This window comes from Zophobas morio, unplaced genomic scaffold (genome assembly GCF_036711695.1).
Source record: "Zophobas morio isolate AGI-343-1 ecotype UQ-CSIRO unplaced genomic scaffold, CSIRO_AGI_Zmor_V1 ptg000040l, whole genome shotgun sequence".
Lineage (NCBI taxonomy): Eukaryota > Metazoa > Arthropoda > Insecta > Coleoptera > Tenebrionidae > Zophobas > Zophobas morio.
In genome coordinates this window covers 506,007-522,284 of record NW_026972145.1, presented here as the reverse complement: position 1 = coordinate 522,284, position 16,278 = coordinate 506,007, and the positions used below count along the sequence as shown (strand labels likewise).

The following is a 16,278-nucleotide window of genomic DNA, read 5'->3' as shown; positions in this document are numbered from 1 at the left end:
GTTTTAAAGACGGGAGCAAAAGTTTTATTTTGTGTTAGAACAGGGAAAGTTTTAACGAGGAGTTTTATGTGGGGAGAGGGTGTTAGTATTAACGTGGGTGGAGAGGGAGGGATTTGGATTATGATGCGCCCGAGTTAGCGAAATTGGGTTACGTGGTTTCGGGGTTTGGATTTCAATAAACACCCATTTCATTATAAAATTTTCATCGAGACTTTTTTGTATATTTTTAAAAAATATTTCACGAAATGCATTCAAACCCACTTGCACTAATCCCAAAATCCGGTCCTCCTCCTCATAAAACCGGATTTTCTCCCGGACTAATCCCCCTGTGCAGTCGCAAAAGCTGCACTTGCATCCAACGAAAATTCCACAGCGCTCTTCACCTGCCAAATTAAAACATTCCCTGTCGAATTAGCGGCATCGAAAACACCGCTTATTTTTAGCGTTCCCCTCGTATCCCCAAATCTGATAAAGTCGGAATTTATCAATTCCCGATAATTACCGCCGTAAACGCGATTTCTGGAAAATTGATCCCTATCTGTGCAACAATCGATACCAAAAACGCAGGAGAGCTCCATGTTTCATTGGGAGACCTCCAGAAACATCCAAATTGACGAATAATGCATGCCGCCCTGTCTACCAAACAAGGTATTTCCCCGGGGACGGCGACGCTTTAAAAGAGACAAAACCATAATTTTTCATTGTCGCGGAGGGAGCGGCCGAAATCGGCCGTTGCGTTTTAATTCCGGTTTCGGGCTGGATAATAATTGATTTATTTTTATGGGTAATGTGGACTCGTCATGTGGAGGATATTATGGAAGAGCGTTTTATGGGGTTATAAATCATGGGCGGCGATATTGAAGTGTTTGTCTACTTAGAATAATGCGAAATGGCTCCGAGGATACGGGGCTATAAAGATAAGGAAATTAGAATAACGACCAATCAAGATCGGATGGCGCTGTAAACGACTTAACCAATCGGGAAAAGAATATTTTCGAGGAGGAAATGACTGTTTAAATAATGAGAGCGACAATAAGCGGGCACGCTCCAGTTTTTGGCGCAAATTCGAGCTTCTGGAACCGTTGCAACGCGTCGAGATGGCTACCCGTCTAAATGACTTTAAAAAAATCGACAAACAAATAAACAGTGTGCAAAAATGTGAAAACAGAACAAAAAATACAATGAAAAAAGATATCGAAAACGGGGCAAAAAAGGACGAAAATGCTGCAAAAAAAGCAACAAAAGAGAAAAAGAACGTTTATTAAAGGTAAAAATACCAAAGGTGTCCATTTAATCCATAAAAAAGGAAAAAAATCAACAAAGAAAGCGAATACAAACAGTAAAGACAATTAAAAAACGGCTATACAAAATTCACAAAAAATAAATTTAAAAAATGGAAACAGTTTCCAAAAAAGGTAACAAAAAATGTAAGAACAAAAAAAATCATAAAAAAATAAAAAACGCCACAATCAAATTTGTCAAAAAAAATATGAAACAAAGTGCAAAAAAGAGATAAAAGGTTCACAGAACAACCAAGCGATAAAAACCGAGGAGAAAAACCACTTAACACCAGAGAAACGTAGAATACAGGAAAAGGCGACAAAAAATGCGAAAACAGAGGACAAAAAAATTGACAAAAAGGCGATACAAACATTGACAAAAGAGACGTCAAAAACAACAAAAAACGCTACAAAAAACAAAATAAAAAAAATCATTAAAAACATTCGAAAAAAGGCTAAAAAGGGTCAAAAATTGCCACAAAACGAGGACAAAAAAAGGGAGATAACAAGACGCTACGAAAAGACGATAAAGATCCATAATAAAGGCGATTAAGACGGGCAAAAACGTAATAAAAAGTCCAAACAATACAACAAATAAGGCGAGTACAAAGTGACAAAAAAACAAGAAATGCGAAAACAGTAAATAAAAAGTTACTAAAAAGGGGGCCAAAATCGCGACAAAAAATGCGACTAAAAAAAAAGTCAAAGAAGGCGACGAAAGGGAGTACAAACAATTGGTCCAAAGCTGTTTCGAGAGAACTTTCCTCGCACCTAAAGTACATCAATACAATCCGTCTATTCTTTACAAGTACTAACCCCGTCCACCAACACTTTACTTTCTTAGAGAGTATATCATTTGCCAAAACCAGTCTTTTCTTAACACGAGGTAGCCCCGCCCACCCACCCCCTATTTTCTCAGAAGATATGTCATCTGCCAAAATAAGACTTATCTTAGCAAGTACTAGTCCCGCCCACCCGCCCTCTATTTTCTCAGAGGATATGTCATCTGCCAAAAAAGACTTCTATTAGCAAGTATTAGCCCCGCCCACCCACCCTTTACTTTCTTAGAGGGTGTGTCATGTGCCAAATTTAGTCTTTTCTTAACAAGTACTAGTTCCGCCCACCCGCCCTCTATTTTCTCATAGGATTTGTCACCTGCAAAAATAAGACCTATGTTAACAAGCCCCGCCCACCCGCCTTTTATTTTCGCAGAGGGTGGTACTTGCTGGTACTTACTAAAATAAGTCTTATTTTGGCAAATAGCATATCCTCTGAGAAAATAGGGGGCGGGTGGGTGGGCCTAGTATTTGGTAAGATAAGACTGATTTTGGCAAATGACATACCCTCTAAGAAAGTAAAGGGTGGGTGGGCGGGGCTAATACTTGCTAACAAGTCTTATTTTGGCAGATGAGATATCCTCTGAGAAAATTGGGGACGGGTGAGCGGGGCTAGTACTTGCTAAGGTAAGATTGATTTTGCCCCTATTGAAGTAAAAAAACGATTAAAAAAGAATTAAAAACACAACGAAGAGTAAAAAATGGAACAAAATCAACCAAATATAAAAAAGTGAAAAAATAACAAAAACCGATTACAAAAAGGGAAAAAAACAGAAAAAAATTAAAATAAAAAACAAAAATCATTAAACATGTAAAAATCTGACTAAACGGAGGGAATCAAAAAAAAGAAATAAATCGAAAAAATAGACAAAGAAAATCACAAAAAATGAGACAAAAATGAAGGCAAAAACGCTTTAAAAAATTGCTACAACAAAAAGCGACAAAGAAAACAAAATTATAACTACAAAAACCATTTAGAAAAATAACACAAAAGAAAATACAACAATGAATGAGAAAACAGAGATTAAATATATCTTCATATACTAATACGAAAAAAATCAGGACAAAATGTGACTAAAAAAAGGGAGCCGATAAAAAAGAATAATAGTAAAAGATGATCCAAAAACGACAAAAAAACACAACGAAGAGTAGAAAATGGAACAAAATCAACCAAACATAAAAAAGTGAAAAAACAACAAAAACCGACTACAAAAAAGCGAAAAAAAAAAACAGAAAAATGCGAAAAAGACCTCAAGAAAAACGGTGACAAACGCGAATATAAAAATCTCTACTAAAAGAAGAAAATCAAAAAAAAAAGAAGGAACAATACACAAAAAAATCACAAAAATGAGACAAAAACGAGGAGGAAAAACGCTATAAAAGAAAACTACAACAAAATGCGACAGAAGTTTTTATAAGATTAATAGGGGCAAAATCAGTTTCGTCTTAACAAATACTAGACCCGCCCACCCGCCCCCTATTTTCTCAAAGGATGTCATTTGCCAAAATCAATCTTGTCTTGCCAAGTACCAGCCCCGCCCACCCACCCCCTTTTTTCTCAGGGGTATGTCATCTGCCAAAGTAAGACTTAAGTTAGCAAGTATTAGCCCCGCCCATCCGCCCTTTATTTTCTCAGAGCGTGGTACTTGCTAATACTTGCTAAGATAAAGCTTATTTTAGCAAATGACATGTACTCTGAAAAAATAGGTGGCGGGTGGGCGGGGCTAGTACTTGCTAATATAAGTCTTATATTGGCAAATGACATTTCCTCTGAGAAAATAGGGGGCGGGTGGGCGGGGCTAATACTTGCTAAGGTAAGACTGATTCTGGCAGATGACATCCTCTGAGAAACTAGGGGGCGGGTGGGCGGGGCTAGTACTTGCTAAGGTAAGATTGATTTTGCCCCTATTGAAGTAAAAAGACGATTAAAAAAGAATTAAAAACACAACGAAAAGTAAAAAATGGAACAAAATCAACCAAATATAATAAAGTGAAAAAACAACAAAAACCGATTACAAAAAGGGAAAAGAACAGGAAAAAAAATTAAAATAAAAAACAAAAATCATTAAACATGTGACAAAGGCCCCAAGAAAAAGTGATTTAAAAAGGGGTGCTAAAAACGCGAATATAAAAATCTGATTAAAAGGAGGCAATCAAAAAAAAAAGAAGAAAGTCGAAAAAATAGACAAAGGAAATTACAAACAATGAGACAAAAACGAAGACAAAAACGCTATAAAAAGTAGCTACAACAAAAAATGACAAAGAAGACAAAATTATAGCTACAAAAACCAAATAGAAAAATAACACAAAAGAAAATACAACAGTAAATAAGAAAACAGAGATTAAATAAATGTTCATATACAAATACCAAAAAAGATGACGACAAAAAGTGACTAAAAAAAGGAGCCGATAAAAAAGAGTAACAAAAAAAGACGATTCAAAAAGGTAAAAAAAAAACAACGAAGAGTAGAAAATGGAACAAAATCAACCAAATATAAAAAATTTAAAAAACAACAAAAACCGACTACAAAAGGCGAAAAAAAAACAGAAAAAAATTAAAACATGCGAAAAAGACCTCAAGAAAAACGGTGATAAAAACGCAAATATAAAAATCTCTACTAAAAGAAGGAAATCAAAAAGAAACAAGGAACAATACACAAAAAAATCACAAAAAAGAGACAACAACGGGGACAAAAACGCTATAAAAGAAAACTAAAACAAAATGCGATAGAAATCTTTACAAGATTAATAGGGGCAAAATCAGTTTTGTCTTAACAAATACTAGGCCCGCCCACCCGCCCTCTATTTTCCCAGAAGATATGTCATTTTCTGAAATAATAAGTCTTATTTCGTCAAGTACTAGCCCCGCTCACCCACACTTTACTTTCTTAGAGGATATGTCATTTGCCAGAATCAGTCTTATCTTGCCAAGTACTAGCCCCGCCCACCCGCCCGGTATTTTCTCAGGGGATATGTCATCTGCCAAAATAAGACTTAAGTTAGCAAGTATTATCCCCGCCCACCCGCTCTTTATTTTCTCAGAGGGTAGTATTTGCTAGTACTTGCTAAGATAAATCTTATTTTGGCGAATGACATGTCCTCTGAGAAATTTGGGGGCGGGTGGGCGGGGCTAGTACTTGCTAACGTAAGTCTTATTTTGGCAGATCACATCCTCTGAGAAAATAGGGGGCAGGTGGGTGGGGCTAGTACTTGCTAACATAAGTCTTATTTTGGCAGATGACCTATCCTCTGAGAAAAGAGGGCGCGGGTGGGCGGGGCTAATAATTGCCAAGATAAGATTTATTTTGCCCCTATTGAAGTAAAAAGACGATTAAAAATGACAAAAAACACAACGAAGAGTAGGAAATGGAACAAAATCAACCAAATATAAAAAATTTTAAAAACAACAAAAACCGACTACAAAAAGCGAAAAAAAACAGAAAAAATTTAAAATATGCGAAAAAGACCTCAAGAAAACGGTGACAAAAACGCGAATATAAAAATCTCTACTAAAAGAAGGAAATCAAAAAAAAAGAAGGAACAATACACAAAAAAATCACAAAAATGAGATAAAAACGAAGACAAAAACGCCATAAAAGAAAACTACAACAAAACGCGATAGAAACAAACCGTAAAAAAACAACAAAGAAGGCGGCTGCAAAAAGTGTCAAAGAAGACAAAATTATAGCTACAAAATCAATTAAAAATATCACACAAAGAAAATACAGCAATAAATGTGAACAGAGAGATTAAAAATCTATTCATAAACAAATACCAAAAAAGAGTGACTAAAAAAAAAGAGATCAAATACTCGACAAAAATTGCGACTAAAATAAGGAAGTCAAAAAAGGCAATGAAAGAGAGTAACACGAAACGATGATTAAAAACGGACAAAAAAATCCGTAAATTGTAACAAAAAAGGCGAATCTATAAGAGTGAAAAAAAAACAGAAAAAAAAAAAGGCGGAACACTGTACGGCTAAAAGCAGAAATTAAAAAAATTGACAAAAAAAAACACGAATAAAGAAATAAAAAACGAGGACAAAAACGCTATAAAAGAAAGCTACAAAGAAGGCGATGAAAAGCAAATCAAAAAAACAACAAAGAAAGCAACTACAAAAAGTGACCAAAATAACGAGATAAAAGAGCAGATAAAAATTCTGCGCAAAAATGTGAAAACAGAACAAAAAATACAATGAAAAAAGACAAAAAATCACAAACTAGAAAATAAAAATACACAAAAAATCCACACAAAAGGCGACAAAGTGCGACAAAGTGTGAAACAGAATAAAAAAATCATAAAAAGGAAAGAAAAAAGGGTCACGACAAAAAGTTACAAAAAAAGGGTGGCAAAAACGGGACAAAAAAAAAAGGACGAAAATGATACAAAAAAAGCAACAAAGAAAAAAGAAGAAAGTTTATTATGGAAGAAAATACCAAAGGTGTCAATAAAGTCCACAAAAAAGGACAAAAAATCAACAAAGAAGGCGAATACAAAAAGTAAAGACAATTAAAAAACGGCTACACAAAATTCACAAAAAATAAATTTAAAAAAATTGAAAGATTTTCCAAAAGAAGGCGACAAAAAATGTAAAAACAAAAAAAATCATTAAAAAAATTGAAAAAACGCTACAACCAAATTTGTTAAAAGAAAATAGAAACAAATGTGCTAAAAAGAGATAAAAAGTTTACAAAATAACTAGGAAAAAAACTATAAAAACCGAGGATAAAAAACGACTTAAAGAAAAAAAGAGTACAGAAAAAGGCGACAAAAATGCGAAAATCGAGAATAAAAAAATTGACAAAAAGGCGATTTCAAACACTGAAAAAAGAGACAATAAAAAGAACAAAAAATGCCACAAAAAACACAAAAACGGCTACCAAACTTGAAAAAATTTGAAAACAATATAAAAAAAAATCATTAAAAACATTCGAAAAAAGTCTAAAAACGGTCAAAAAATTGCCACAAAACGAGGACAAAAAAAAGCGGGACAACAAGACACTAGGAAAAAACGATAAAGGTCCAGAAAAAAGCTACAAAAAATGCGATTAAAACGGGCAAAAACGCAACAAAAAGTCCAAAAAATACAACAACTAAGGCGAGTACAAAGTGACAAAAAAAAGTGAAAACAGTAAATAAAAAAGTTACTAATAAGGGGGCCAAAATCGCGACAAAAAATGCGACTAAAAAAAAAAGAAGACAAAGAAGGCGACGAAAGGGAGTACAAACAATTGGTCGAAAGCTGTTTCCCTCGCACCTAAAGTACATCTATACAGCCAGTCTATTCTTAACAAATACTAGCCCCGCCCACCCACCCTTTACTTTCTTACAGAGTATATCATTTGCCAAAATCAGTCTTTTCCTAACAAGCACTAGCCCCGCCCACCCACCCCCTATTTTCTCAGAAGATATGATATCTGCCAAAATAAGACCTTTCTTAGCAAGTACTAGACTCGCCCACCCCCCTTCATTTTTTCAGACGATATGTCATCTGCCAAAATAAGACTTATGTTAAAAAGTACTAGCCCCGCCCACCCGCCCTTTATTTTCGCAGAGGGTGGTACTTGCTGGTACTTGCTAACGTAAGTTTTATTTTGGCAAATGACATATCCTCTGAGAAACTAGGGGGCGGGTGGGCGGGGCTACTACTTGCTAACATAAGTCTTATTTTGGCAGATGACATTCTCTGAGAAACTAGGGGCGGGTGGGCGGGGCTAGTACTTGCTAAGATAAGACTGATTTTGGCAAATGCCATACCCTGTGAGAAAATAGGGGGCGAGTGGGCGGGGCTAGTGCTTGCCAAGGTAAAATTGAAGTAAAAAGACGATTAAAAAAGAGAAAATACACAACGAGGAGTAGAAAATCAACCAAATATAAAAAAGTGAAAAAACAACAAAAACCGACTACAAAAATGAAAGAAAAACAGAAAAAAATTAAAATAGAAAACAAAATTCATTAAACATGTGAAAAAGACCACAAGAAAAAGTGATTTAAAAAAGGGTGCGAATATAAAAATCTCACTAAAAGAAGGAAATCAAAAAAAGAAGGAAGTCAAAAAAATTGACAAAGAAAATCACAAAAAATGAGACAAAAACGAAGACAAAAAGGATATTAAAAAATAGCCACAAAACAAAAAATGACAAAGAAAACAAAATTGTAGCTACAAAAACCAATTAGAAAAATGACACAAAAGAAAATACAACAATAAATGAGAAAACAGAAATTAAATAAATGTTCATACATATACGAATACGAAAAAGATCACGACAAAAAGACGATTCAAAAAGGACAAAAAATCCATAACATGTAACAAAAAGACGAATCTAAAAGAGTGAAAAAAAACAAAAACAACTGCCATAATAAAAAAAAACAAAAAAATGGAAAGGGAGGAACAGTGTACAAAAAAGACGAAAAAAAGTGGTAAAAAAGGAGCCAAAAATGCTAATAAAAAAATAAGTAGATAAAAAAAAATCATCAAAAAAGACACAAAAAACTAGAAGAAAAACGCTATAAAAGAAAACTCCAACAAAATGCGATAGAAACAAACCATAAAAAAAGAACAAAGAGGTCGGCTACAAAAAATGACAAAGAAACAAAAATGGCTACAAAGCCAATTAGAAAAATCACAAAAACGAAAATACGACAAAAAATGTTAAAACAAAGTTTAAAAAAGTATTCATAAAAAAAATCGGCAAAAAATTGCAATTAAAATAAGGAAGTCAAAGAAGGCGATGACAGAGTAACAAAAAAGACGATTAAAAAAATGACGAAAAAAACATAAAATGTAACAAAAAAGGCAAATCTAAAAAGGTGAAAAAAAAACAAAAAAAAATTCGTGACACTGTTACGCTAATAAAAAATACGGCTAAAAGGAGAAATTCAAAAATAGACAAAAAAATACGTAAATGAGACAACAAACGAGGACAAAACCGCTATAAAAGAGAGCTACAAAGAATGCGATAAAAAACAAATCAAAAAATTACAAAGAAAGCAAGTACGAAAACCAAAAAACTCAAAAAAATACAAAAAAAGGTCGAAAACGGCTACAGTGCAAAATTTTGACATGACGACATCAAGATGATCAGACAAATTTTAGTTAGCATTTAACATCTGCTAAAATAAAAACAACAACAAATAATAAGTAGATAAAAAACAATAAAATATAAACAAGATTTTTACTCTAAAGTGACGCAGATTCGACCTTCTGGAATCGCAACATGATTTCGTTATACTAAAAACAATTTAGTACAAAGCTAAACCACCGTTCGGTAACTCTATTTTACAAAAAAAAAAAAAACCTATTAAACAAATGCAAAGGCAACTTTATACATTTGGTGTTTACACAAAGTACAACACAAAACGCCATTTGTCCCGATTTTCCGGCTGAGTTCAGCACCAACTTTTCCAGCAAAATAATTTCACGATGTCCAGTCTGTGAAACCCGAGCTTTCATCGTTAGCTGCCCCTCATCATATTTTGCACTTTTTGTTTAATCACGGTGTTTTTATTCCTTGTTCAAACACTCTATTTAATAACGTGTAGCGCTGTATTTTTACCAATAACACAACGTTGTTTAAACATGTGACTGCTAAACACATTCGCAAATGTTTGCAATTTTCCGCTTTTAAACATCAAGCCAATGTTCGCTGAGTACAACGCCCGGCGATTGATTATTTAATCCGTAACCTGTAACCGACGACCCCCAAAGTTAATTTAAATCGCTCCTTAATCAACATTATTCGAATTACTCTCACAAATAATGAAATTCAACCCCCCTCAAAAAATTCACAATTAATTGCCTTTTCACTCAAAAACCACTCCAAAGCTCGATCAAACAAACGGCTTTAATCGAAATTTCCGTCCACTTATTAAATTTCCTTCGAAATGTGAAACAGTGAAATCTTCATTAGTTCAATCATTAAAAGCAGCCCTTGACCTCGTCAAAGACGAATACACAATTCCATTTATTCCAATTAATCAAAACGCGAGCTTTCGTTCTGGCAGGACCTCAGGTTAAATTAATTTCGGCTAAAAGCCTCGCTATTATCTGACTACGACGTCGATAATATAATCACTTTTGAGACAACATTGTCTACTCAATTAGGAACTAATTCTTTCCAGATATCAAAGTTGGTGTTTCGTTACGGTTAATACGTTTAACATACTTGACAATTAAGACATGTGAAGTTCAACAATGGAAGCACTCGGGTTTGATGGAAGCGTGTCGGGAGCTTAGAATATTAGTTCCAGATCAGATTTTAGCGTGACGAGGGTGTCTATTATTACGTGGTAATACACTAATAATATCAGCCACTTACGCGTATTACCTTACGTATATATAACCGTTTTCATTTCAACGGGCGATTATTACACCCTGTTTTTGTCGCTCTAACAGCTTCCAGCCTGTCTGATAATTAGATAAAGAAATTTCCAGCCGCCTCCACAACACTTCTAACGCGATTATCGGGACCCCTCGCAAAGAACACGCTGCACTCTTGTTTTATAAAGTTAAGGAAACTTGATGCCCGGAATTAATCGGAAAAGCGATAACTGGTCGGATAAAATGTATGAAATAAGTTGGGGAAAGTTGCGTTTGTCGCCGGTGTTTATGGCAATTTTTCTTGTAAGCGAGAAGCTCGGAGTTATTACGTGGAACAAGTTGATGAATGGCAAATGTGCTTATCTGCAAGTTATTTCCGACAACGGTATAAATCAACAGGAACAAATTAATTACGAGGTGTATTTGAGCGGATGCGGGTGTCAATGCCAGCGAGGGAGAAATACGGTTGTTTTAGTGCCGATTAAATCGATTACAATGTAGAACAATCGAGCCATGATGGTAGAGAAAAAATTGCTAGAAACCAATTACGTACAAAATTTGACAACAATCGGTCCAGTAGTTTCCAACAATATCAATGTCGAAGTTTCGCAAAACTTCCAGTAATTTCCTAACTTGACGGAAATAAGATAGCAACACGAAATTAGAAAGTTGGAGCCTTTTATTAAAAATATGGATATTAAATATTTCCTACTTCTGGAGTCTGGGTTGTGTCGTCCCAAATTTAATATCTGAGGAAGTATGACAAACACGGCAACACGGTGAATAAATAATCAAGCCCTGATGAACAAGTTCTTGAGTTAAATTTTGTTGTTTGAAAAAAACTGATTGTGTTGGAGTGTTTAAGACGGTTATTGATTGAAAAAGTGGCAGTGGCATTTATTAGAGTAATTTAATGGAGAATTTTATTGACGAGGTTGTAATAGAGCCTCTCGAGCGATAACGAGGTGAAGGAAAAAAGTTAATGTTAAATACAAAGCTCTTGGAGTTTATCGGTTTTATATTCGTATGTTGATGATGGAAGATTGACTGAATAGAAGAGGATTTTATCAAGTGGCTTCCAAGATTCGTCGATTTTGGGTTTTTGTTTGGTTGATGGTGATTTGAAAGCTATAAATATACGAAAAATCAATGTTTAGTCGTCTCTGTTCCATCCTACCTGAATAAGTAAAATTTTATGACTTCAGACCAGAACTTGTTTTCGGTTCCGTTTCTTTGAAAATTTCTGGCATTTTTCCGAAATCGCTAATTTGAAATAAGGCGCTTTTTAAGCTTTTTTAAAAATTTGATGTCAAGCTGGACTCCCAATTTTTGGAATCACTATAAGTAGTGATTTTTGTTTAAAAATTTTTTGTGGATTTTTTGCCAACTTTTCCAAAAGCTATTTTTCAAGACTCTCTTTTGAAAACTTCGACATATTTTCAAGCATTTTCGAAAATTACAATTTTTTCAGAATCGCCAACATGAAATATAGCGTTTTTACGATTTTTTAAAAATTGGATTTTCGAACCAAATCTTTCGAAAATTTTACTCCCAGACCATAAACATGCCATATTTTTTGAATTAGGGCGTTGATATAATAATAATAGTGATGAAGGTAATGAGTTTATTTTCCAGAATTTTTTGGAAATCTTTAGTCAATTTTTCCAAAGTTTCAATTTTCAACAAACAAAATTACAAAAAATTCCAAAATGGTACAATTGAAATACGGCATTTTTTAAGATTTGTTACAAATTCGACTTTTAAACCGGGTTTTTACAAAATTTTGCTCCGGGACCATAAACGTGCTCAATTTTTTGGAAATCACCAAGTCGTGATCTATATCCAAAAAATTGTTGTGGATTTTTAGACAAATTTTCCAAAAGCTCAGTTTTTTAAGACTCCCTTATGAAAATTTCGATATACTTTCAACCACCTTCGAAAATTACCAATAGAGATTTTCGTAGATTTCGACTTCCGCTCAATTTGATCGAAAATTCTTACAATTTTTCCAAAATGGCCAACATGAAATATAGTGTTTTTCCAATTTTGGAAAAACTGGATTTTCGAACATAATCTTTCGAAAATTTTACTCGGGAACTATAAACACGGTATATTTTTCGAATCAGCACGTTGATATAATAATAATGATCATGATGGTAATGAGTTTATTTTTCAGAATTTTTTGTGGATTTTTAGAAAATATTTCCAAAAGTTCCAATAATTTTCAACAAGAAAATTTCGACATTTTTTCGACTAACTTCCAAACTTACTCAAAGAGATTTTTTTGTAGATTTCGACGGCCAAAAGTTGTTTTCAGTTCCGTTTCTTTGAAAATTCCTACCATTTTTCCAGAATCACCAACATGAAATGCGACACTTTTTAAGAATTTTTAAAAATCGAACTTTCAAACCGGATTTTTAGAAATTCTTGCTCCGGGACCATTAACACGTTCAATTTTTGGAGTCACTAAGTCGTGATCTAAGTTCCAAAATTTTTTGTAGATTTTCGGCGAACTTTTCCGAAAGCTGTTTTTCAAGGCTCCCTTTTGAAAATTTCGAAATTCTTTCAAGCACTTTCGAAGATTATCCATTGAGATTTTTTTCGTAGATTTCGACTTCAGCTCAATTTGATCGAAAATACTTACAATTTTCCCAAAATCGCTAACATGAAATAGTGTTTTTCCGATTTTTGAAAAATTGGATTTTCGAACCTAATCTTTCAAAAATATTACTCGGGGACTATAAACACGGTATATTTTTCGAATCAGCACGTTGATATAATAATGATGATGATGATGGTAATGAGATTATTTTTCAGAATTTTTTTGTGCATTGTTAGAAAACATTTCCGTAAATTCCAGTTTTCTACATGAAAATTTCGACATTTTTTTTGGCCAACTTCCAAACTTACCCAAAGAGAATTTTTTGTATATTTCGACGGCCAAAAGTTGTTTTCGGTTCCGTTTCTTTGAAAATTCCTACCATTTTTCCAGAATCGCCAACATGAAATGCGGCACTTTTTAAGATTTTTTAGAAATTGAACTTTCAAACCGAATTTTTTGAGGATCTTGCTCCGGGATAATATAGAATAGAATATCTCAAAATTCAAAAATTCAAAAATTAAGAGACGAAACATTGCAAAATCGAAAACAACCAAAAATTTAAATATATAAAAGTTGAAAAATCGAAAAATTTGAGTTTGAGAAAGTAAAATTCAAAAAATAATTCAAAAATCAGAAAATCGAAAAAAAATGAAAAATAGAAAAATTGCAACAATGAAACATTGAAAACTTTAGAATTGAAATTCCACAAATTGAAAATCAAAAAATTTGAGACATCGAAAAATTAAAATTTGAGAGACGAAAAATCGTGAAATAGAAGACAACGAAAAATTAAAATATCCAAAAATGAAAAAATCCAAAAATATTAAATCGAGATAATAAAAATCGAAAAAACTACAAATTGAAATATCGGAAAGTTTAAAAATTCGACAAATTGTAAATATAAAAATTTAAAAACTTCAATCATTATTAATTATTAAGACCTTAGAAATTAAAAATGAATGAAGGAAAAATCGCAAAATTGAAAACAACAAAAAATAAAATATCTAAAAATTGAAAAAGCAAAAAATTTCAAATCTAAAAAAAATAAATACCGAAAAAATTGAAAAATTGAAGAATCGAAAATCGAGATTTTGAAAAACTCAAAATTTAAATAACCGAAAAATTGAAACAACCGACACATTAAAAAATTAAAAATTAAAAAACTAATACATATTTGAAAAACCGAAAATTTTCAAAAACTTAAAATTGAAAAATCAAAAATTAAAATTTGAGGAAGAAAAAAGATCGCAACGCTGAGATACTGAAAAAGACTTAAAATTTAAAATAATTAAAAATCGAAAAATTACAAATTGAAGTAAAATTCGAGAGAATAAAAATAGAAAAATTAATATATTAATAAACAGAAATTGTACCTACATAAAAACTGAGAAAACGAGAAATTGCGAAATTAAAATTGAAAAGTTGATTTAAATTGAATTAAGTTTTATTTACACCGAATTATTATTTTGTTCAGTTTGAACACTTTCCGTAAATAAATTATTGTTTTAACAATCTGAAAATGTAAATCGAGAAATGAAAAATTAAAAATCGGGGAACTACGAGTCGAAAAATTAAAAGTGAAAAGAATTGAAAATCCAGAAACTGAAAAATTAAAAACTGAGAAACTGAAAAATGGAAAAACTGATAAGTGAAAGTTTGAAAAATTAAATAATATAAAAAGAAAAATTTTAAAATCGAAAAACTCGGAAATTCAAAACTTGAAAAATCTAAAAATTAAAAACTGACAACTGGAAAAATTGGAAATCGTTAAACAAAAATTCAACACGTTCAATTTTTGGAATCGTCTATGTCCCAATTTTTTTTGTGGATTTTTAGACTACTTTCCAAAAGCTTATTTTCTCAAGACTCCCTTGTGGAATTTAGACATTTTTTTCAGCCGTTTTCGAAAATTACCCATAGAGATTTTTTCGTAGATTTTGACTTCTGCTCAATTTGTTCGAAAATTCTTACCATTTTTCCAAAAATTATTTCAAAATTAGTTAAAGAGATTTTTTATGGATTTCGACGCCCAGAAGTTGTTTTCGGTTCTATTTCTTCAAACACCCCTACCATTTTTCCGAAATCACGAATATGAAATATGAAACTGAAGATTTTTTAACAATGTGACTTTCAAACCGAATTTTTCGAAAATCGATAGATTAGATTTTTTCCAGTTGACGTTTCCAAAAGTTGAAATTTTCAAGTTTTTCTCTTTCAAAAAATTTTAACTATTAACATTCTTTTTGTTGCCGAAATAAGTCTACACATATGAAGAAAAAAAAACGTAAAATGGAGCCCCGCCCACCCGCCCTGTCTCAATTGTGATGATTTTTTTTATTCGTCGTGAGCCAAGAGGGCGGAACTTACCTGCAAAATCTTTATTTCTCTACGAGAAATTAAAAACATGTTTTTGAATATCGTGTTGTTCCAAGAATACTATGTATATTGAGAAAAAAAAACAAGCCAAGGATTTGGCCCCACCCATACCCGCCCCGATCTAAATAGTAATGAACTTTTCATTCATTGGCAGAGCTAGGGGCGGAACCAAATTGCAAAATTTGAGATGGGGTGGGTAAAAAAAAATCCAAAATGGTACAATTGAACTACGGCATTTTTTAAGATTTGTTACAAATTCGACTTTTAAACCGGGTTTTTACAAAATTTTGCTCCGGGACCATAAACGCGCTCAATTCTTGGAAATCACTAAGTCGTGATCTATATCCATAAAATTGTTGTGGATTTTTAGACAAATTTTCCAAAGGCTCAGTTTTTTAAGACTCCCTTATGAAAATTTCGATATACTTTCAACCACCTTCGAAAATTACCAATAGAGACTTTCGTAGATTTCGATTTGCGCTCAATTTGATCGAAAATCCTTACAAGATTTTTTAATATAGTGTTTTTCCGATTTTGGAAAACTGGATTTTCGAACATAATCTTTCGAAAATTTTACTCGGGGACTATAAACAGGGTATACTTATCCAATCAGCACGTTGTTATAATAATAATGATGATGATGGTAATGAGTTTATTTTTCAGATTTTTTTTGTGGATTTTTAGAAAATAGTTCCAGTTTTCAACATGAAAATTTCGATATTTTTTTGACCAACTTCCAAACTTACTGAAAGAGGTTTTTTTGTATATTTCGACGGCCAAAAGTTGTTTTCGGTTCCGTTTCTTTGAAAATTCCTACCATTTTTCCAGAATCGCCAACATGAAATGCGGCATTTTTTAAGATTT

The 16,278-nt window shown here is 32.8% G+C and overlaps 1 protein-coding gene across 1 annotated transcript in view; it reads right to left on the bottom strand.

Moving 5' to 3' along the window:
* Positions 1-16,278, bottom strand: part of LOC135140472 (synaptotagmin-7) — a 905,289-nt gene that overhangs the window by 837,245 nt on the left and 51,766 nt on the right. The gene's annotated exons all lie outside the window — the stretch shown is intronic.